Raw genomic sequence first — 22522 nt, forward strand, 5'->3', positions numbered from 1 at the left:
ACTGTATTCTTCTATTTCTCAAGGATTTTTTTTTCCCCCTAAGTGCATGCATAGACACAGGAAAGCAAAACCAACAGCTGAAACAAGGGCATTACTAAAGATGATTACAAAGGAATCTTGGTTAATGAGCTTGTAGCATACCTTACTTTCTGGGCTTAGCATCTCATTAACACATCAGATCCCTTTTGCTTTGAAACACCAATAATTTCCAAAGTTCACATGAACATCTCCTGTGCCCGAGCAGCAGAGTCACCACTGCTGTTGCTGTGGCAAACAAGGTATTCTATCAGCAGGAAAGGAAAGTGCTGGAGAAACATCAAACCTCAGAGGACTAACAATGCTAGAGTGAGGTGAAAACCTGAAGTAGCTTTCCCAGTGTAATGCAGCCAAACTCCCTTTCCACAGTTAATGGAGATCTGTGACTGCAGCACATTCGGATTTATTACTTTTTCCAGGAGCTACTCTTATAGGTTAAAATGCAAATTGTACTTTCACTTGCCCTGGAGTGTAGGTCAAGAGAGGGGATTCTGCCCCTCTACCCCCACTCTGGTGAGACCCCACCTGCTGTGTCCAGATCTGGGGCTCAGCACAGGAAGGACATGGAGCTGTTGGAGCGAGGCCAGAGGAGTCCACCAAGATGATCAGAGGGATGGAGCAGCTCTCCTTGAGGAAACGCTGAGAGAATTGGGGTTGTTCAGTCTGGAGAAGAGAAGGCCCAGGGGTGACCTAACTGTGGCCTCCCAGTACCTGAAGGGAGCCTACAAGAAAGATGGAGAGGGACTGTTTACAAGGGCCTCGAGTGACAGGACAAGGTGGAATGGCTTCCAACTGACAGAGAGTAGGTTTAGATTAGATATTAGAAATGAGTTCTTCTTTATGGGAGTGGTGAGACACTGGCATAGGTTGCCCAGAGAAGCTGGACGCCCCTGGATCCTTGGAAGGGTCCAAGGCCAGGCTGGATGGGGCTCTGAGTGACCTGATCTGGTGGGAAGTGACCCTGCCCACAGCAGGGGGATTGGAACTGCAGGAGCTCTAATGTCCCTTCCAAGCCAGGCCATTCTATGACTCTATGAAATACAAACCAACAGGAGTGACTTTAGTGACGTTATCCTGACTGCCTTAACCTGGACCTTAATCATTCTCTCCATTTCACCCACCCCACAGCTGCATCTCACACAGCCTCACTGGACGTTACCACACCCACACATGCACCTTACACTTTTTAAAAGGGCTTTGACCAAATAATCTTTTTACCTCACTGCAATAAAGCCACTTGAGAATTTTCAGGACACTCAACTTTCCAGCCAATCTCTTAGATGCCCTTTCTGAAACTTTTATTGGAATAGGTGACTCCTAACAGTATGGAATGTATGAGAATATTGGGCAGAATCAGTTTCCTGCTCATTATTTGGGAGAGTGTTTCTTCATCACACCTCTCCTCACCTGAGTAATTGTATGTCATGCAAATGCTCTGCCTGTGGGTCCACAGGGCAGAATCAAACCAGTGTGCTACATTTCACAGCCAAGATAACTAAGTGGTGACTGGTGAAATCCTCATCTAAGAGACTATTTCTGATAGGTCCCCAAGGGCTGCATATTGAGTCTCTGCTGCTCAGCATCACTGTCCATGATTTAGGGAGGAAAAAGAACAGATCCCAGTAACCACTAGCAGCGTGTCACGCATGATACATGCAGTGACACAGGAATTAGCAGGACAATAAATGACAACAACGCCCAGCCAAGTACAAGCGGAGGAAGGCAGCTGCTAGTGGAGACACCTTTTAAGTTGCTATATTGAATTCAAGGTTAAAGGGAGCTACTGAGGAGTTCCAGCCAGGTGGCCGAGAAGAGACCCTGCTGCTTCTTCTTATCAAAGAAGGGCTCAGCTGTCCGCTGCTGTGCTGTGCTTAACTCCTACCCCATGGCCTGGAGGCCCCAAAACCAAGAGAGAACTTTAGAGAAGCCAGCCAGGCAAAGGAGATCAAGTGAGGAGACTGGTGGGTGGTAGATAAAAGAGGAGAATTCCCAGGAAGAGAGGAGAGACTTTTCATAGCTCCATCAGAAGGTCAGAGGGGTGTCTAAGGACACTGAAGCAAATGGTGTTACCAGATCAGGGTTTTTCTAAATTAGTATTCATAAACAAAACAAAGCAGAATTTCCCCCATCATTAAATTAAAAATATGATTACTTTAAAATCTTTCTGTTGCTGAGAAAATGTTTGTAATTCATTTCATTAGCCCATTCCTGGCTGTCAGAAGTTCCTTCTGACAGCTGTGCCTGTTTAAAGGCTGCATCCAACCATTATAATACGTAGTTTATTCCTTGAAATCTTCCATATAAACCTCCCAGTCTGCTGTGGACTATTGAACATGCAAAAACAAACTCAGCCTTCATTAACTGACAGGCACATCCTCACTATGGTTACACAAAAAGTTAATTTTTGTCTTCCTAGTGGCCTTCATTTCTCACTGCAGAATAAATGATGCCTCAGCTTCTTAAAAACCCAGATGTGTTTCTGATACTGTTCCCATAAACTTTAACCATTAACACTGGAGAGAATTTAATAAACCAAAGTTTCACAGTCTTGTTACCTCATTACAGTAGTTCCTCAGCAGCACAGAGCCACTAAGGCATTTCTCATCACTACATAATTTTCAGGCTACTTCTCCCAATTTCATAGATGACAAAGCAGAAAGCTGCACCGCTCGTGTAAATCACTGTACAGCTAATGCCCCACCAAAACTCTGCTGCTGAATCACAAATCAAATACCAGCTCTGCCAAGCCTCACTTTCTCCCAGCCTAATGTATGGTGAGAGAACACAGAATCACAGAATCATTGGGAAGGACCTCTGGAGATCATCCAGTCCAGCCTCCTGCCAAGTCAGGGTCACCTGGAGCAGGTGACACAAGAACACATCCAGGTAGGTTTGGGATGTCTCCAGAGAGGGAGACTCCATGACCTGTCTGGGCAGCTGTTCCAGTGCTCTGCCACCCTCAACATAAAGAAGCTCTCCCTCACGTTGAGTGAAACTTCTCGTGGCTCAGTTTATGGCCATCAACTAATCATAACATGAAGGTACATCCATCTGTCTGATCACAGATATTTATCCTCTTTCCCTTTTCTGAGTGCACCAAACAGCTGCAAATCAGAGGTCTTTTATGACCCATTTCTGGGGTCAGAAATGCAAAGTTCAGACCTGTCATAATTCAGAGAGAGAGAGAGAGAGCACACCCATGTACAGCCAGCATGTACGTATGTCCAGAGAGGATCTGCAGTAATGCACAGACTCCCAGAACCAGACTGTAACCTGCAGCATCTGCTGGATACAACTTCCAATTCTGTTCATCCTACTGCTTCCAACTTCCAATTCTGTTCATCCTACTCCTTCTGATGCTTGTTCAGGGAAACAGAAGCTGTTTTATGGAAGAGAGAATACAGCTGAAAACCTCCAGGATGCCCTGAATGCTCTTTCCTCAGTCGGCAGGAGGTGGGCAGAGGATCAGAGTTGTGGAAACTCTTAAGGTATGGCTTAGAGATGACACTTGTGTGGCATAAGCAGGGGCTGAGCCTACACTCCCGAAGTGGCCTTGGGTTCACCTCCTTGCCCCAGCTGTTCCAGGAAGCACCGTTCCCTGGAGTCCTCTGCCCTGCCCAGCACGAGGCCCTTTCTGGCCTTACCAAAGGCCAATGCCAACCAAATTCAGTCTGGCCAAATTAAAATTTCTTTGTTTTCTCATTGTACAGACACACTTTGAGCTTTCCACCCCATTTTCCCTGTACTCTCCTCTCCAGCTCTTTAAGCTTTGCAGCTACAAGAACAAAACTTCCCAACCACTTCCTTGCATGTCTTTCCACTGGCCTTAAATGCTAATGTATTGTATAACTCTGCCGTGTGCCCAGGGACCCTTTACATTATTTAAAGGCTGTCAGTCAGGTGTGAACCTTTCCATTGATTTACCATTCACTTCTCATCCTCTCCTGGATGCATTAGGCAGCTGCAGCCCGCCACTGGTATTGAGGAATAACAATTCCATTTGTTTGAACCTGACTTAGAGCCGCTCACTTTTGCAGCCCATATAATTCTCCTTACTGTGGTTTGTGTGACATTAATGACAAAATAAATAATTCAGCATAGTTTTCACCCAAATGCAGCCTTGTCAGAGACTAATATACAATTGTTGCTAGCTTATTTAACAAAACAAGCCCCTGAATGGTGCTTTTAAAAGCTGAAACTCTCATTTTAATGGAATTTGGTGGCAAAACTCCCCCGAGACCCAACGGTAACTAACAGGCACAATCTTCCCACTCCTGTTCCTGCCAACCCACCTTCTCATGTAGCCCTGGTATTTATGCTCTACACCCACCCAGCAGGTCCGTGCCTTCTCACCCTGCACATCTTAGGCTGGCTTTTTATGGAGCTGCACTTAACTTGAAGGGGCCATAAACTGAAGCTGAACAGCAGCAGGGATGTCTGCACAGGGTAATCAGGAGAAAAGAGAACACTTAGTTCACTAATGAGACCTGACAGTGAGGCTCCAGGAATGAAACCACTCCTGTTCTTGCTCCCAGCATGGTGGATTTAGTGACACACCGCGCCACTCCAAGCATTTCACAAGGGCTGCTTGGCTACAGAAGGTCTGTAACAGGATCAATATTTAAAAAAAAAAAAAAAAAAAAAAATCACTAATTTTTTGGACATTCATAACAAAGTTTCCAGTACCTTCACTGAGGCCAGGATATGCCTCTTAATACCCACTCCCCCAGTCCCTCTACAGCATGCTTTTTCTCCATTTGTCAGACACTCATTCCTACTTGTCCTGTGTTCATTAAAGCTGTCCCTGAGCTTCTGTGCTAAAACTGGTGTCAATAGCTGTAGAATTTATTCAAAAAGGAACACTCCTACCAAAAAAACCTTGCATCTTTCCCTTAAAGCAGTGCTGCTTTCCCTTAGAAGTAGATTGGCTCTAAAATGATCTCAGGGTTGCCCTGGGATTAAGACCCTTATTTCCTTATGACTTTATGTTCACCTCCTTTTCTTCTTTTCCTTTAGTTTGTCTTTAAGCAACACATGCAGAGACAGCATATACATCATGCCAAATTATTCTCCCCCGGAGCAAGGTCAATTTGATATTCAGATTGGCTTTTCATTCATCTTGGGGATGCAAAGTGATTTTGTTTTCTTTCTGCTTCAATTTACCTAAATGGTCAGTATCTGATTTTTGATTTTGCAGACTAGACTGCTATCCAGTTTTTTTCCTTATGTCCATGGAGTTTGTTTTTCCTGTTATGCAACTGCAGCTGCTGTTTGCAAAGACCACAGTGTGCATTATGCATTGATGAAATAAAGCCTAATGAATTCTCACGGAGAGAGAAATCATTAAAGTTTGTGATTTCAAAATCATGTATTGCCCATTTCCTTCAGAATAGCATAATAATGAACAGATGATACATTTCAAAGTATATTCTAAGGAAAATGGCTAATGGTTTCCTTGGAGCTGGACATTATGCTCTAGGAAAGGGATGTATCTGGCCCCAAAAGCAACTGTGATTGAGAGGGAGTGAGAGACAAGCAATGCATCCTTTTGGGTTTTCTTCCCCAGCTGCAACACACTGACCACAAAGTTTCTGACAACTCAGGTCCCATGGCAGCCCACACTTCCTGTGGGAATCCCCTCAAGCCCCACTCCACCATGCTTTAGTGCCTTCCTTGTTCTCCCAGCATGAATTCTAACCTTAAAGAAAACCATAACTCACCCATAACCATACAGTAAGTGCTGTATCATCTTGCAAAGAGGCATGTCCAAAAAACTCTGGCTCCTTCATAGAAATAGCCTGGTTTAAAATCCCAATTGGCTAAACAATGGGGTTAGTTCAGAGGCTATTGATCTATTAAGCCAAAAGCTAGAGTTTAACATGAAGACTCTCAGTTCTGAATGACATTAATGTTACCTGCTCAGTATTGATTTTATTCACATCAGCGACATCAGCTCTACCGGGAATGGGCAGACAGAGGGGCCCAGAAAATTTCCTTAAAATGAAGAAAACTGAAAAAGAAAAATGGGGACACCAGCACTGGTCTCATAATGTGTCTGATATGGAAACAAAAATCAAAGTGGCCTTTTTGTATAAATGATCCAAGAAAAACACTGCATCCAGCAGAGAACACCTGATGGCACAGTGGAGCTCTTGCAAAGGGTTCTATTCCTGCCCATACACACAGTTTGCAGCATGATTTGCTCAGTACCAGCTTTAGTTTAACTGTGCATTTAGTCTGAATTGCACGCAGTACTTATGGAAGCACACGTGGGATTGACACAAATACCAATGAATTACTCAGATCTGGAGTTATGACAATGACACCAGGAAACGAACTCTCAGGAGCTTTAAGAGAAAGAAATAGAAATCTAAAAAAATAATTTAAAAAAATCACTGTTGCCTTTTACTTGCGTTCCTGATATTTTCAGCTTCTAAAAACATTACCTCAGTTAACTCTGCACTAAACTTTTTTATGATAGGAATAAAGTTCTTTTTTTAACAAATACGAAAGCATTCTCCCCGGCATAGCAGCCCCGCTATCATATTAAAGGCACCTCCCAGGGTAGAGCTATTCCAGGTTAGAGAGAATTTTCATTGGAACCAGAGGTTGGATTGCACTTTTCCTTTCCCTACACTACGGCAGACATGAGCAGCTGGCTGGGATCCTTCAGGAGCAGTGCTGTGCTGGTAAGTGGATTGACTGCACTCAGCAATGCAGCAATTCCCAGTGACCCCATAAATTGCAGCCCAGCAAACATTTACCAGTGCCTGATCTCATTTAGCGCTCACTGTGGGCACTGGTGACTTCCCCTCACACCTTGGTCCCCCCAGGAAAGGGCCATGACAAAGGGAGGGAGAGCTGGAGCTCGCTGCAGGAGCTGGCTCCTCACAGCAATGACTGTTTTGCTCCTCTAAAACAATTGCTGGGGGATTTTGAAGGCTGAACTCTGCTGTGCCTTAAGCCTGACAATGAGCAGTGTTTTGTAGCTTTGCTCCCAGCTCTTCCACCCAGCTGGGACATCAGAACCCCACATTTCCTCTTCATGCCTCACTGTCCCTTGCCCATCAGCTTTGGGGCTGGGGAGGATGGTGATGACTCCTTCCAAGCCCTTGTGCCAGCTTGATCACAAAGATCAGGGTGACTCAGTGACAGCGGGGAAAGGTTTGGCTCCTTTGAGAAGATGCTCTTTAAACCCAGCATCCCTGGCACCAGCTGAGCAATGAAATGCTCACAATGAAGTGCTCGTGTCCCACAGCGCTGCTGAGGCAAGCGGGGCACAGCCCCCCCGCTCTCCAGCAGAGCCAGGAGTCAGTCCTGCTGCCAAACCCACGCACAGCCTCCTCCCACACCTCAGAGACACTCGGGGTGGCTTTGTCAGCACAGCACAACAGTAGCACGAATACCCACAGATACTGTCAAGGACAGCAACCAGCACAGCCAGCCCTGCTCTAAATGCTGCCAGAATATTTATAACCTGAGTGTTCTGCCTAGGGAGCTGCAGCCTAATTTAGGCTCCTTTTTCCTGCTTACTTTCCTCTCCTAAAATACATGATAGTTTTCTATCATTAATCTTCAGACTCTCATACTTCCAGTATCTTGAGCTTGTATTTCTCCTTATAGGCACAATCTGTCCTCCTACTGCATGGAGCAGCTGACCTGGTCACCTTTCCTGACAACACTCACAACTCCACAGGATCAGGCCCATGACAAAAAATAAATCATTCCCAGGTGTCTGTGCACACACTTGAACAAGGTTTGTAGAAGTGATTTCACACAAGAGGCTGCCCAGCCCCAGCTGTATGCTCCCATCTTGGTTTCAGAGGGATTTCCAGAATTATTCCTACTCTTTCAGTCATTTTCACCGGACCAGAAGTCGGTCCTGCTCCGCACAAGTGATTGTGCTGCTCTTTTCATCCTCCCCAAGCTCAGTCAGTGCAGTTCTGTGCCCTGCAACAGATATTAAACGCAAGGGAATTTCAGGAAATTAACTGGCAGCCGTGAGGCTATGGGAAAGGATTTTTCAGCAAAATCAGCACCGTATTTGAAGCAACATTAAAGTCCTGATGGAGGCAGGCACAGGCACGCAGAAATTCACAGCTCCTATGGGGTTGTTCCACTCAATGCAGCCTCTGCCCCATGTACCACAAGGTGAGGGAGGGAGGGAGGGAGGGATGCACAGCCTGACCACCTGCTCCTGCCTGTGGCACTCTGCTCAGCCTGGGTGAAGGATGTCCTGGAAATGGCCCCCATCCCTCTGCCACAGCCTCTGACCTTCTGCCTGTGTGGCCTCTGTGCCTTTTGAGGCTCATGCTCCCCTCAGAGTTTCTCTTCATGCTCTGTCTTTGCCACAGCCTCTAGAAACGTTGTGTCTGCCTGACCCTAAAAGCTGAGATTGCTGGGCTTCTCTTAGCTTGCCCTTTGAGAGGAGCACAGCTGATTTCCTTGACACAGAAGGGAATGTTTTCCTTACCTTCAGCTAGCAATGCACATCATACACAGGAACAGCAGACTTAGGACTTCACCAGTAATTGATATTCCCTATTATGTAGGAAACATATCTGTTTCAAAGATGCTCTTTTAAATAGATTTAGTGCATTAAGCAGAGGTAAGTGGAATGCTGCAGCATGGCATTTTGTTAATTAAAAAAAAGAAAAGGCAGAGTTTACTGGCTGAAACCACTGACCCTCACTGACATTGGAATGGGAAAAATTATCAAAATGTTTTCATTTTGTATTTCAAATTATAACTCAAGCCTAAGTAAAGGCATTAAAAAACCAGGTATTGAAAATCTCTCAACACTACCAAGAAAAATCAAGGACTTTTAGTTTTGCTAGCTAACACATAATTCAATTAGTCACCCAGCACTAACGTGAGGGCAGAGAGCCGGAGCGTTCCCTGCCATCGGCACGGGGGAGATTTAGGTGGGTAATTCCATTAGCACTCTGGAAGTCCCTTCACATAAATCTTTGTGGCATTAATGAGGAAATGAGGCATCAATAATACAAGAAATTTGGTTCCTTAGCTCCACTTGAGGATCTCAAGCAAGGACATACTCAGGTTTCCCACCTCTGCCAGGTGTGGCTTGTTCATCCCTAAATCTTCTCACAGGCTCAGTGCCTGGGCTGCACTGCAGTGGTTTATGGGTCTCACAGTGGCCCTGGAAGAAGGGAAAAGTAAATAAACCCTGGCAAGTAACAAGAAACCCAAGTGCCATTTCCTCAGCATTCACGAATTTGGATGCTCTTAGAAGCTGTGCATGAAATTGCACAGTGAAAAGGAAGAGAAGGAGTTAAGCATTCAGGAGTGAGCAGGTCTGCTCCGTGCAGCAAAGGCACAAAGCTCTTGACTCCGTAACATCCTCACCACGTAATTGTGTGAAGGCTCTCGGTGTCGCAGCCATTGTTTCATCTCCTTATCGGCACCACACACTGCCGCCGGCTCTGCGGCGCTTCCCCGAGAGGGCTCCCCCCGGGATGCTCGGGATGTTCACGCACGCAGCCCCGGCAGGATGAAAGCGCTCCCAGCCTCTGCCCATCTTCCTGCATGCTCTCTATGCAGGCTTGCACACGGAGGAGCAAAGGAACAGGTTTTGCTTTTAAGTTAGAAAAGTAGCACGGCTGCTGGGGAAAAAAAAAAAAAGAAGGAAAAAGGGAAAAAGGATAAAAGCTGGCTGCTGTTCCAGTGGTGGGTCTTCCCAGGAAAGCTCCATCTCTTGGCCTGCTAGACCTAGAGAGAGATAGGACCTGCCAGATAAAATACTTCATGTTTCCCAACATCTGCTGCCACATAATCACGCCAAGCTTATTTACAATTGAAATCATAAATTATTCCAAATATTTGTCTTATTTAAAAAGACAACCTCTCTCCAGTGCCTCAAAGGGTGACTAAAATAGCAGCTACCCGAATGACAGACAGCTACTTTCCTGAAATTTCTGTGTGCAAGGCCACAAAGACCACCTCCCATGGGAAGACAGGACTGCAGCTGAAGGAAAGGACAACAGGACAGCCAGGGCTAACAGAAGGGGACCACAGAACCCTGCACAAATTCTCTTCTTCAGTACCTGGAAGGATTTTTTTTTTCTAACTGTGAAGGGAAAGGAATTTTGTGATGGCTAGATGAGTTTTTGGTTCTACAGTGCACTCTCTCTCTTTTTTTCCTAAAGTACTGGGGGAAAAAACAGACCAAAAAAGCAAGTTTGGTTCTTGATGTCTCTTCCTTCTGACCTACCAATGCTCCTCACTTACAACTTTCACAGTTTCAAAGGAACTTCTGATTGTGCTTCAAGCCTTCAAGAGCACCTTAAGGGAAGGTACACCTGGGCACATGGATCACAGATCCAGCACTGTTCTGCTGGGCTGCTCATTTTAAGCTTTGATCCCCTTCTCAGTGCGAGATGCAGAAGCAACTAACAAAGGAGAATCTCTCTCCCCTCCCAACCAAATCCTCAGCTCTTTCCTGCTGGTTGGATATGAGTCCACGTCCCAACCTGGCAGGCACAACTTCCCCCATGTTGTGCTACCATCACTGCACTAAGCCAAGCAACTGGAAGAAAAGTTGGCATGATGCACTCCTTCTCCCCTCAGCTGAGTTTGGAAGGTGGAGACATACTATGAGTGTTTGTTTTTGCCTTTCCAATGCTACTTTTACTTGGGAAGAAAAGCAATAAGCTCAACCTTTGCAAGAGTCCCAGAAGGTGCATCTGAAGCTTTCGTGGTCCATGCTTCTTCCATCTCCTAGCCAGGCCTTTACACACATGGATTAACACAGGTCCAGCAGCAGTTACCGGGCCTTGCCTTCACACAGGAGATGTGCAAGTGCTGTGGATGCAGCTGTCCTGGCCTCATCTTGGCTAAAGGCTTGGCTAGATCTGATTTGAGCGGTGCTGTGCCTCTCACCAAACATCTGGAGCTCTGCTAGAGCAGGAGTTGGAGCAGCTCACACCACCCCAGAGCCTCCTCTCCCAATATATTTATCCCCCCTGCGGCTTTACAAACCATTTTTGCAACTATGTTGGCAGCTCAAGAATTTAATTGCATGTCTCATGATATTGGGTGGTGGTTTTAATGAAACCTGCAGCTCCTGGGGAATGAAGGAATCCCACGGTCTGTATAAAACCAATTAAGTCTTCTAATTGCACACGCAACCTGAGAACACCCAGCAAGAAAATCCTCAAGGATGGAAATCTGAAGGTAAATAAAAGGACCCTCTTCCTTCCCTGTGCAATTTTTGTGTAAGAAAATGCTCTCAGGGTTTTCAAACTAATGACATGGGAGGCCTGAGTCACACGTACAAAGCTGCAGCTTAGAAATACTAATATTAATATAGAACAGGCTGGAAGGGAGAGAAGATAACAGTGGCTTTAAGCATTAATAATGGCTTATTTTTATACTACTAATAAGATTAAAGCACTTGGAACAGGTAAAACACATACCTTGACAGCAGCCATTGGAAACAGGGTGACACGAGGCAGTTTACCAGCCAGGCAGAATTACCAGTTGCATCCCTTTGACATTGATATATCACCAGGGTGTGAATTCAGTAGGATTCAGGGATTACAGGGCAGCTCTGGAGTATCTGGAATAGAAGAAAAACACACCTGAAGTTTAAATGAAAACTAGAGCACTGTGACTTATGTCAAGTTTAGCTCTGGAAATTAATATCCTGCCCTTTCCTAAATCTTGGAGCCTAGGAGTCAGTAAGGAATAAAATCTGCAGTATTTATGATTTAATGGGAAAGGGTTTGTCTGTTTTCACAAATCCAGCTGGCTTGCAGAGGAAGGGAGTAAGGATGGCCAGAGTCTCATATTCTAACTGTAAACGATGATTCCTTCCCCCATTGTTTTCTGGTTATTAAATTCAAGTTGAAAAGGCAGTTTTCCTTATGTGTACACACCCACACAGTTAATTGGAAGTAAAAATATGTCTGTTTATGGCCAGGAGTGCTACCCCTGTTTGGGAGAAACAGGTTATTGTGCAAAATTCATGTAATTGGTTTCCACAGCCCAAAGCAAATCAGGAATAATTTCTCATAGCAGAGGAGCAGATTTATAGTGAAGTGTCCCTTGAAATTTCTCATTCAAAGGCTGATGGCTCTAATGACTGCCTTCAAATTGCTATCAGTAAAAGTCTGCAAAAATGAAATTCAGCGTGCAATTTGGCAAACAGCTGCATGCTCCCAGCCTTCAGACCCTAATCTAATCTGGGCCCTAATTTCTCTTTGTGTAGATTTGTAATGTACACAGGCTTGATCTTAATAAGGCCATTAGCACAAGGAGATTTGCACGGGCCCACAAGCGCCTGCAGAAGGAGATCCTGGGTGCAGTCGGCTGGCACTGGGCCAGCCCCATCCCTCACCAGTGTCATTCAGGCATAAAGGGATACTTGGATATTCCCCCTTCCCTGCAGGTCTCTGGCTGAGTCCAGCACAGCCCCGTGCACAGACCCAAACCTCAGTCCCAGCTCAGCCCGGCCCATGCCTGGACGGGTGCACTGAGCCGGAATGGGGAGCTGCTCCCAGAGCCTGGGAGAGCCCCCTTCTCACCAAGCAATCAGCATTTCTTCTGATGCATTCCCTGCTGACCCAGGGCCACCAGGACGGCGGAGCAGGAGTAAGTGAATTCCTTGCTCTTCCATTCCCCCTTCCTCGCGGACGAGCTGCCCGCATTCTGCGCAAGGAGCCGCCTCTGATTAAATTGAATCAAATGTCTGTGTTTACGAGACGTTTTGACCGACAAATCATTTTCCCTGTCAGACTGAGATACGACAATGATGATAACTCAAATGTCTCCAGTCAAATGGCTTTGGAAAGCTTTGCTGCCATTACAGTCCGTGAATGTCAACGGGTTTAGCTAAGTGCAGGCGAAGACTGATGGCAGCACTTTCTGCATCTCCTTTTCCCACCAGAGAGCCCTCTGTAATGCTGGCTGGCAGGCCTGCCCCAAGAAAGGAGGAAGGAAGACACTGGACATTATTCTTATGATTTGCACTGTATTGAATTTATCTTTGCTTTGCCCATTAAAAACAGGTTGCAGAAGATACCCCTATGAGTTAAGCACTGAATTAATTTCCTTCTGAAAAGAGAGATCTCTCTGGAATGCTGAGGTGTCTAGACAACTGAAATATACTTCCTGAGTAAGTAATGACACTACTATTAAAAGAAAATTCCAACCAACATCATTAAAAAACATAAAACCCTGTAACAGAATTACAAGTCATCGAAGTAAATAAGTGAATGCAAATCCTGACTTTGAGTCTTGTTTATCAGCCAGCTGTTTCTGGGACAGGAGCCCCAAAATTCCTCTGGTACCCTTGTGGGAAAGCCCAGGAGCTTGCCACTGCTGCCACATTTAGCCTGCACCACCCAGAGACAGCTTTGAGCTACATTTTGAAGCCTTGCTTTGCAAACATAAAAGATAGAACTGGCTGGTTTTGCTTTTTGAACCCTTTCATCCATCTTTAAAATCGAGAGAGTGAGGCAGTTCTGCTTAGCATAAAGCAACAAAACAGGTGAGGACAGCTCAGACACTGTTGAACTACCATCCATCACTCCGTATCTTTGCCTTCCTGTTTCTGTAAGTGTGGCTATCCTGCCCCCTTCCTTTGCACCCTCTCTGCTTATTTTCTTTCCAGGGAGATATCATGAGGAAACAAGGAAAGCAGAAAGGGAGAAGGAAAAAAAGCACAGCACAAACACTCCTCTGCATGGAAAGAGGAGGAAGGAGGAGAAAGAGGAAGAAAACCTGGGAAATAGCACGAGGCTGAATAATGCACTGGGAAAAAAAATACAGCAGCTGGATTTGCTGGGCGAGAAAGGACTATAAGAGCAAGCTGAAAACTAGCCCCAAAAGAGCAGGCCCTGGTGGAATTTAATGGAAATGTGAACAAACTAAATATTGGTAAGAAAACAATGTAAGTAAAGCAACAGGGTAAACAGGCAGAGCTACAGTGAAAGAACACAGATAATTCTCCATATTAAAAAAGACAACATTTTTGCTGAAGGAAAGTAGCAGAGACTATTGACAAAAGCAATTTCAACTGGAAGTCACTGCAACCACTGGAACCTTTTGCAGTGTCTTAGACAGACTCTGTACCAGACCCTCAGCCCTTCTTGAGCAAGTAATTGTGGGATGAACCAGGTGTGCAAATAGCCATGGGCTGGTCTTATGTTGTCTTGAACAATGCAAAAATAATCCACAAAGTAGAATGCCTAGTAATCACCTTGTTTATTCATATGAAGAAAAGTGGCCCAAACCTATGTTGTATCCAGGAATCTGCGAGCTGGACTCAATGCCTACCCAAGCAACAAGACTTGTTGCAAAGATGGAAAACCTTAGAGAAGTCCAGGTATCTGGATCTCTCCAGCACTGCGGGGACAGGGAAGGCACTTTGCTTTCGTTCCTTGTCCAGCACACATCTGTACAGAACAGGCACCCGAGAGAGGAGATCCTTGGCAGGAGCTGACAGGAGGGTCAGGGACAGCTGATCAAATTCTAGGCTTTGGGCTGCTGAAGGACCCGTACTGAGCTGTGTTGGTGAAGGCTGGAAACATGTTACTCTTTGGTAGGCACCAGTTAGCAAAACATCCCTGCTTTGGTCAAAGTGTGTGCAAGCAAACCCTTCAGATGAGTCCCCTTCCTCAGGTATGTGCTATCTATAGCCAGCAGGAGTTTTCTCTCACCCCATCACAGCACCCGCCCTTATCTGCTGCAAGAAAGGCCTGACACAAGGAGACTTGCTGAACAGGAAGTTTGTGCCGAGGGAGAAGCTCAGTCATTCCTATTGCAGACTAAAGAGGGTGAAAGGATTTTCTGCATCTGAGGAATTCACCTCTGTATCCTGCTGTTTTCCCTCTTCTAATAATAATCTGTTATCCCAGAGGCACTACCTCCACTGCTGTAGTCTTACTTTTTAAAAGGAATTTTTAAAAATCTCCTCTGCTGTAGTATTTCACAAACAACAAATGCACTAATGATGATACAGTAAGAACCCCACCAAGTGCTTCCAGAGCCAGGGAGATTGATAGACTTTTCTATGGTCTGTGGGACCTTAGCCCTCATTAGGGTCAAGCTAAATTACCTTACAAATAATTTAGCCTGTACCCACAGCTCCTTGATTCTGAACTGATGGATTATGCAGCCATTAATCAGCTCCAGGTCTGGCCTTTGCTTTTGACATTCAGAAGGTAAACTTACTCCATGCTGGTCCTCTTATTGAGTTTCTCAGATACATTCATACTCATGAAAAAAAAAGTAAAAAAGAAAAGATTTCATTCCCTACTAAGTGCTGATGATTCCTCATGCTTCATGAAAGATTGAACACACCTTTTAATAAATTTGTTTGTAATGCACCAATTTCATTTTGCCTCCTCCCAAGGAAGCAAATTTCAATTTGATGGGCTGGAAGACATGAGAGATTATTTATGGCTGTACGTCTGGGTCTGTAGTCAGCTGCAGAGCCATAAATTTGGAAGACAGCACAGTAACTGATCTTCAGTTAATTTCCTGGAAAGTCTGAAAACTTTGTTCTGGGTGATCGCTGACAAAGATATAATAACAATAAAATGACCCAAGATGGCCAAACCCAATTTAATAGTTTCCATAAAGATCATTTTTATCAGAGCTCTGCAGGACTTCATTCACCGATGCAATACCTCTCCCTACATATAACCAGTGAAAATCCGCTTTCATACCCTGATCAGATTTGTTTGGCCTGGACTCCTGTAGCTGTGTTTAGCTCTAAGATGCATGTCTTTAATAAGAAATACCTTCGTATCCAAGGGCTGAATTTCACCCAGAGAGGTAGTTCAGTGAGGTTTAATTTTGAGAGATGATCAAAGGCCATGGCCTTATCGCTCAGTTGTGCTCCAGCTCCCCACAGATGGTGGGTATACACTTGAAATAAAGTTCTGACTTTCCATTACCGTCATAAAGCGAGCTGTAGAACCACCCTTTCTTCATTTGTCTTAATTAAAAATATATCTTCTGGATATGGAGAAAAAAAATAAAAAGAAAACTCCTATCCATAGGTGATTAATGAACCTGCAGATGTAGTCAATAGCCTTCCAGGGGTCTTTCTACCCAAAGTCCTGCTTCATTTGCTGCCCTTCATATTAACAAATGTTGTGATTTCTACATTAAGCCTGAAGTATCTGGCACAGATACAGAAAGAGAATTCAGGTATTTTCTAAAGGATCAGCTTTCTGCAGGACACATGGAAAAACATTTTATGGATATTTCCCGTAATGAATTAAAGAGTTTTGCATGGAAAACTCAAAAAATAGTATTTCCATTTCTCATTTCTTAGCAAATATTTCTTGTTCTGTTTGACTTCAAAAAAATCAAAATGCAAGTGAGACAATATTAATTCCAGCTGTTTCCTCTTCCTGTTCATGGATAATTTTCATAATAATAAGTGAAACATTGTCATTTGGTTCTTGCCCTACCCCAATTAGTCTTTTCCTTATTAGACCCAGCTCTAGCCTCATGAGATCCTTATTGTTTTCTAAAAATACATCTCGCCCAATTCACAGTGGGGAAAACTTCAAATTTCTGAAGCTAAAACCAGAAGACAAAGGACAACACCAAAACCAGGAGCGAGACGGAAAACGCTTGCTGTTCTGCTGTTTCTGTTTGTTTGGGTTTGATGTGGGGTTTTTTGTTCATTTTTAAATGCCACCCCTGTCATTCCTGGGGAGAACTAGGGGACAGTGCTTGTTTTATGGCTGGGGACTGTTGTACAGCACTGACTACTTTCATTCAGTCTTACATCACTCGAGTGCTCAGCAGCTCAAACACAGCTCAAGCAGCCCTAGAGCTGTGGGTGTGCATTACAGGTCTGTGTCTCTCTACCTGCACATATCTCCAAGTGTCTCCTACCTGTGTGCGAGGCAGAAGGAGATTTTCAAGACCTTAGCAGGCAGCGTGAGGGACCTCCAGAGGACTTCCACTCTGGTTGGAGCAGCTCCATAACCAATAGATTTTTTTAATTTTGTTTTTAGCACTCAGCAGCGCTTTCTGGGATGTCTCTGGCCTGACTGTCAAAGCTGTTTAGCACCCAAAAGAGTCAGCTGGCCCAGAAGCTCCACCGCTAATTTTCGTGGCTAAATGAGAGCCGACCTCAATCATGCGAGCGAGCTCTTTGGGAAAGCCTGGCCACAAAGCTTTCATCTCAACTGCCTGCTCCTCAAGCAAGCGGTAAATGCCTTCTGACACTGTCCTCCTACTTCTGTGCCCTAACATATGCACTCTGCTTATTTATAGAATGTGTGAGCTTCACATACATCAGGCCCAGTCCCTCGGGACCAGTCGCGCTTGGTTTTGCGCAGTGCGGCCAATGATTCTCCCGGGTTCTGAGAGAGCTCTGCCCTCCTGCTGCACAGGAGAGGGGAACAGCTCCCAGTTAACCTGGATTCAGGAATATTTCTGGAAACTAACAATTAACAGGAGTAGAAGGGAAGAAGCTGATGAGCTGGTGAGCTCCAGGTGCACCATGCAGGAAGGGGAGCAGAGAAAAGATCCCACTGTGTCTGCAGCAGAAACCATTCTCCAGCCACCTGCAAGGATTGCCTAATTTGGAAAGGTCTGAAATGCATTCCTGCCTTGCTCGAGGGCTGGGAGATACCAGGGCAGAACAGCAGAGCCTATTTCCAAATTACAGGATATTTAGTGTTTTAAACACAGCCTAAAGTCTTATGTCAAATAAAATTCTACCTGTGCTCAAATAGTAAAAATGCAACAACCACCAAACGAAAACCACAGCCACATCACAAAACAATTTTGCCCAGTTGGTTTAGTGGAACTAACCAATAATTGAGCAGAAATTTGAGTTTACTATTTACCCATAAAGCTGTATTTACTACATTTATTATAAACCTTACTGTTAGAGATTAGTGAAAAAAGTTTCTTCTTTTAGAGCTACTTGTAATTTCTTTTTGTATTCTATGTGCAGTAACATAAATCGTTATAGACAAAACCCATGTGACAATGCACCAGCCTCCATGGAAGGATTGTCACACTACTTTTTGCAGATACAAATAATTGAGCTGAGGTGTTCCAACTACAGAGAAGAAAAGCCATCATCATGCAATTATCCCTCTTCATCAGATGTAGGCAGGCAAGAAAATTCCCTCTGTCTAAGGCCACAGTGCATTCCAGTGGGCACCGAGCTCTCAGGCAGCTCAATCATCACATAAATAAGCCCTAATTGGCATTCCCAAATGTTTTGAAATTGTATTGCCTGCTGCTGGCACTCCAAAAGGTACACCTCTAGAGATATCAGGGAAAAAAAATCATCAAAGATCATTTGCAATTAGATGCAACAAACCCATGCCCAACTGGTGTGTGTCAGGGGTAAAAATAGCATCAGCCCGAATGGCAAATGCCTTTTGGTTTGTCAGCAATTGAATGTGTAGCACCAAGCGAGCAGTTATTACAGGCTCTGATCAGCAAGGCAATCATTTGCCTTGTTATTGTGCTGCCTGCCCATGTGAACAGCATCAAACAACCATTAAAAGACACCCCGCTTGCCCCCGAAGGGAACACGGGTGGTGAGTATCTGAAAACCTCCCTGTTAACAAGCTAACCTTTTGAGTCTGGTGAGAAGGCAAGGAAGCATTTACCAGCCACTCTATCAATAATTATGGGAAGGAAAATCGTAGTTCATTGTCTATCGCAGTGTGGGGAGACAAACAAGGCAGGCCTGGGGTGAGCAGCCCTTCCACGGCAGCTCCTAGCCACAAGCAACAGCTGCCAAAAAGGCAATTATCCATGAAGCTGCTCCCCTGGGGCTGTTCAATACAGGGATGATGTATGTTTGGAAACTACCCCAAAGCCCTTCTGCTGGAAATACGAATTCCTGTGGCACCCAGCCCCTCAGGGGCCCTGAAATACCCTGGTAAACAGCAACCTGAAAGGCCCCACACAAGGGTGGGCAGTGGTATCATGTGCCAGGGCTGAAGTCTCAAACACCATTGGTTTTGTTCCCTGGAGCTGTGATGTGTCCCCAAGGGCCTTTGAACACGTAGGGATGGGGACCTAGGTTTAAGCAGAAGATAGTAACTCAGTTCCCTGGTTTTCATGTTTCTCTCTCCTGTGTCACCCAAGAAGACTTAAAAAACTAGTAATTCTTCAGCATGCAGCCACCCACCTTTCTTACAAGCCTAAATCCTGTTCCCATTTATAGCCTGACTCCATTTTGTCTCCAGCCTCTTTGCAAGGAAGGAGGGAGGGCACACCTGAGCCTGCACCAGACTCCCTGGGGGTTGCTACCCTACTTCAGCTCAGCCTTTGCATCAAGCTACCAGTTATCTTTTCAATTAATTGTGGGTATCATAGTGGTTGACAGGACAACCTTACTACCAAGGGATAATTTAATATGACTAGACCATAATCAAAGTGTTAATAGCCTCAAAATTTAATCTGTGAAGAAACAGGATTTATAAAAGGGAAAGGATAACCAGGGCTCAGATGAATAATGTTAGTTGTAACATTACAGCCAGTTATAATAGAATAATTAGTTGTGATATCCAGAAATAAAAATTACACTGCTTTGAGTTCCAGGACGTGTGCCAAAAAGGGGCCGTTAGTCACAGCGATGAGGAACAGTTACACAGTCCATTATCTCATGAACCGCAAGGCCCAGAAATGAATCCTGCATGTCACAGGAAAGCTGAGACTCTGCATTTTCAGCAATACACAGCTTTTCATTTTAGCCCTTCAACCAGATCCTTTCTGACTGTTGGAATGACGTGCCTTCCCATTCGGAGAATGGTACCCTCAGAAGCCCTCCTGGTTGAGCTTCACCTTTCCTTTGGGCATGGTCCCAACTTCTCCCTCCCGTGGCAGATGAAGCTCACCCCTGGCATCCCCACCTGCTCCCTTCTTCCATCCTCACCAATCCTGTGGAGAAAGGAAAAAAAGCTCAAACTACATGAAATGTCTGTTTTTCCCTTGTAGGGCAAGGATGCTGGGTGATGGTTTGGCTGCCTCCATCAACAAGTGCTGCTTCCTTGTGGGGTTAGGCAGCCCCTGCTGCTCCCTGGCTCAGTGTTCAGGGCCAAATGCTTTAATCATAGAATGACTGAACTTATTTGGTTGGAAGGGAGCTTCAAGCCCATCTTGTTCCAACCCCCCCGCCAGGGGCAGGGACACCTTCCACCAGACCAGGTTGCTCAGAGCACCAGCCAATCTAATCCCTGCTAATCCAGCAACACACCTTTGAACCCAAAGTGCAGGAGGCAGCAATAAAGCCGGTGCTCAGCATCATAGTGAGGAAGCAAGAAGCTGTACAAAAGCAAAAAGTGATGTGACTGAAATTATTATTATTTTTTTTAATTATGACAGCATCCAGTTTTTACCATCTCATTGTTACTCATTCACTTGCACAACAGACACAGAAGCAATTGCTTGACCTGGTAGGCATATTTAAAAAAAATTTCTTTGAATGACTTCTGTATTATAAAAGTTACTTTAAAACCATTTTCTGCTTTTTAGGTAGTGATAAAGGAATTAAAATCTTTTTCAGGTTGTGCTTATTAATTTCTCCTTCATTTCCTCTGGGATACTTTCTTTTCTTCCTCTTCTTGCAGTACCAAAAAGAAACAAAAGTGGACCTGTGAAGGAGGAAAACTGGTAAAGAAAAGATAACTCTGTCTAGGGGAAACAGGCAGGAAAGAGAGAATAGAAGTTGGGATTTTTTTTAAAGGGAAATCACCTGGGATTGAAACAACTGAAACTTTTGTCTCCTTCTCACACACACACATCCCCTCACCCGTTTTTCTTCCGAGTCCTGGCTGGCTTGCACCTCCTGGCAGGCACGTAGGTGCTTGTTTTGCTGTTGCTCCGCAGGATGGAGTCACCAGAAACGATGGTCCCAGGAGGTGTTTTGTGTAGGGATAAAATGAGAAGCAAAGCTGTGCTCTGCTGGCCCTTCCCTTGCACACACAATCACGTGCTGCAGTCCTGCTCCCGCTGCATCCTCCCTGTGTCACACATCGGGAAAGACACCACTTAACACATCTGGGGAAGCGCTTCCCCACAAGGGTGCGGGAGCCCTGGCTCGGAGGCAATTAAACACTCCAGGCTGCCCATGCTCACACACCTACCTTTTGTGGCTGGCACTAAAAAATGCTGTACTGAGACAACAAATCTTACAGTGGCCTCATTTTTCTAGCACTGATGCCTCAGGCAAGGCCTGCGTGGCCCAGAAAGGAGAAAGGTTAACTTTTTCTGGAATTCCCTGAACCCGCTTATCTGCTCCTTCTCCCTAAACATCTGCCAGTTTCAGACACCTGTTATAATATATCAGTTTGTCTCACGGTGGTTCCTGGAGTCTATCAGCAACCTGAGCAATTAGTATTGTCAACAAATCATTCATTAACTGAACTATTCAGTTTCAGCTAACTTAAGACTAATTGTGTATTTAATTCCTATCTAGCAAGATCAAATCAATCAAAAAAAAAAAAAAAAAAAAGACCGTGGGTAAATATCAAAGACCAATAGGTAATAAATGAAAACCTTAATTAAAGTCTTATCTGAATGCTAACAAAGAAAACCCCAAGTAAAGCAGAGGAGATTATTTCATATTAGGTCACTCTGGTTGTCCTCCTGCTGTCTCCCTAGTTCAACCCTGGTGTTACTCAAATACTTGGTGTAAAGGCTAGAGTACATTTTTGGCATCACGAAAGAGCCTCTCTCTCCCCACCTGGCAGAGACCCCATGCAGGCAGTTCAATGCCACTTCAAGGGTGAAGAGTGACCTCACAGAAATGGTATTTTCCTGCACGTTCTCCCCTGTGAACTGGGAGCTGCAGCTACTGACCTTACTGGCAAGGAGACAATTTTACTGCTGGTTGCTGTTGTTTGTGTAGAAGCATTGAGCTATTAAAGAGGGAGAAAGATTGTTCCCTCCTGTGTGTCATCAGCAGAGGTAAATAACATCTCTGCAGTGCAAGCCAGAGAGTAATTAGATCTGCACAGGCCTTTACCTTGATGAGCTGATTATCTGTTCCTGCCCTTGAAGGTTCAGGCCCTGTGTTGTCCCCAATCCCTGTGTGGCTTTGGCACTGTCAGGCCAACAAGAACGTGAAACAAGGAAAGAAAAAGCACTATGGCTGATTTTAAGCTGTGCTCAGGTACGCAACCTTCGATAAAATCAAGGCCGAACAGATACATCAATAAGCTCTATTGAGGTCAAGAAAGAAGAAAAAACCCAAACCAATAAATCAGTCCTATTAGATCGATATACCTGGTCTTGGTGAGATCCATAGGCACATTTGGTTGGCAGGGAAGATCAGGAGCTCAGCTTGGAGAAGGTCTGCAAACACCACCAACTTCAGAATGCTGCCAAGAAAGCTGAAACAGCAGAACTACCTCCCCAAGGTATGGCAGCCAGGGACTGCTGCCCTGCCCACAGGCACTGAGATAACAAACCTGTAACAAGGAGGAGACCATGGTGAGGAGTGTAGGTAGGAACAGGATGGGCATCA

The 22522-nt window shown here is 44.9% G+C and overlaps 1 long non-coding RNA gene across 1 annotated transcript; it reads right to left on the reverse strand.

Moving 5' to 3' along the window:
- Positions 1 to 5957: 5957 nt before the first annotated feature.
- Positions 5958 to 22458, reverse strand: LOC125323989. The gene is made up of 5 exons (XR_007202747.1): positions 22282 to 22458; positions 20807 to 21017; positions 19840 to 19935; positions 11472 to 11614; positions 5958 to 6046 (listed from the first exon to the last, which is right to left on the reverse strand). It is a non-coding gene; the product is annotated as an uncharacterized LOC125323989 (long non-coding RNA).
- Between the last annotated feature and the right edge of the window lie 64 nt (positions 22459 to 22522).

Source organism: Corvus hawaiiensis, chromosome 3, assembly GCF_020740725.1.
Source record: "Corvus hawaiiensis isolate bCorHaw1 chromosome 3, bCorHaw1.pri.cur, whole genome shotgun sequence".
Taxonomy (NCBI): Eukaryota; Metazoa; Chordata; class Aves; order Passeriformes; family Corvidae; genus Corvus; species Corvus hawaiiensis.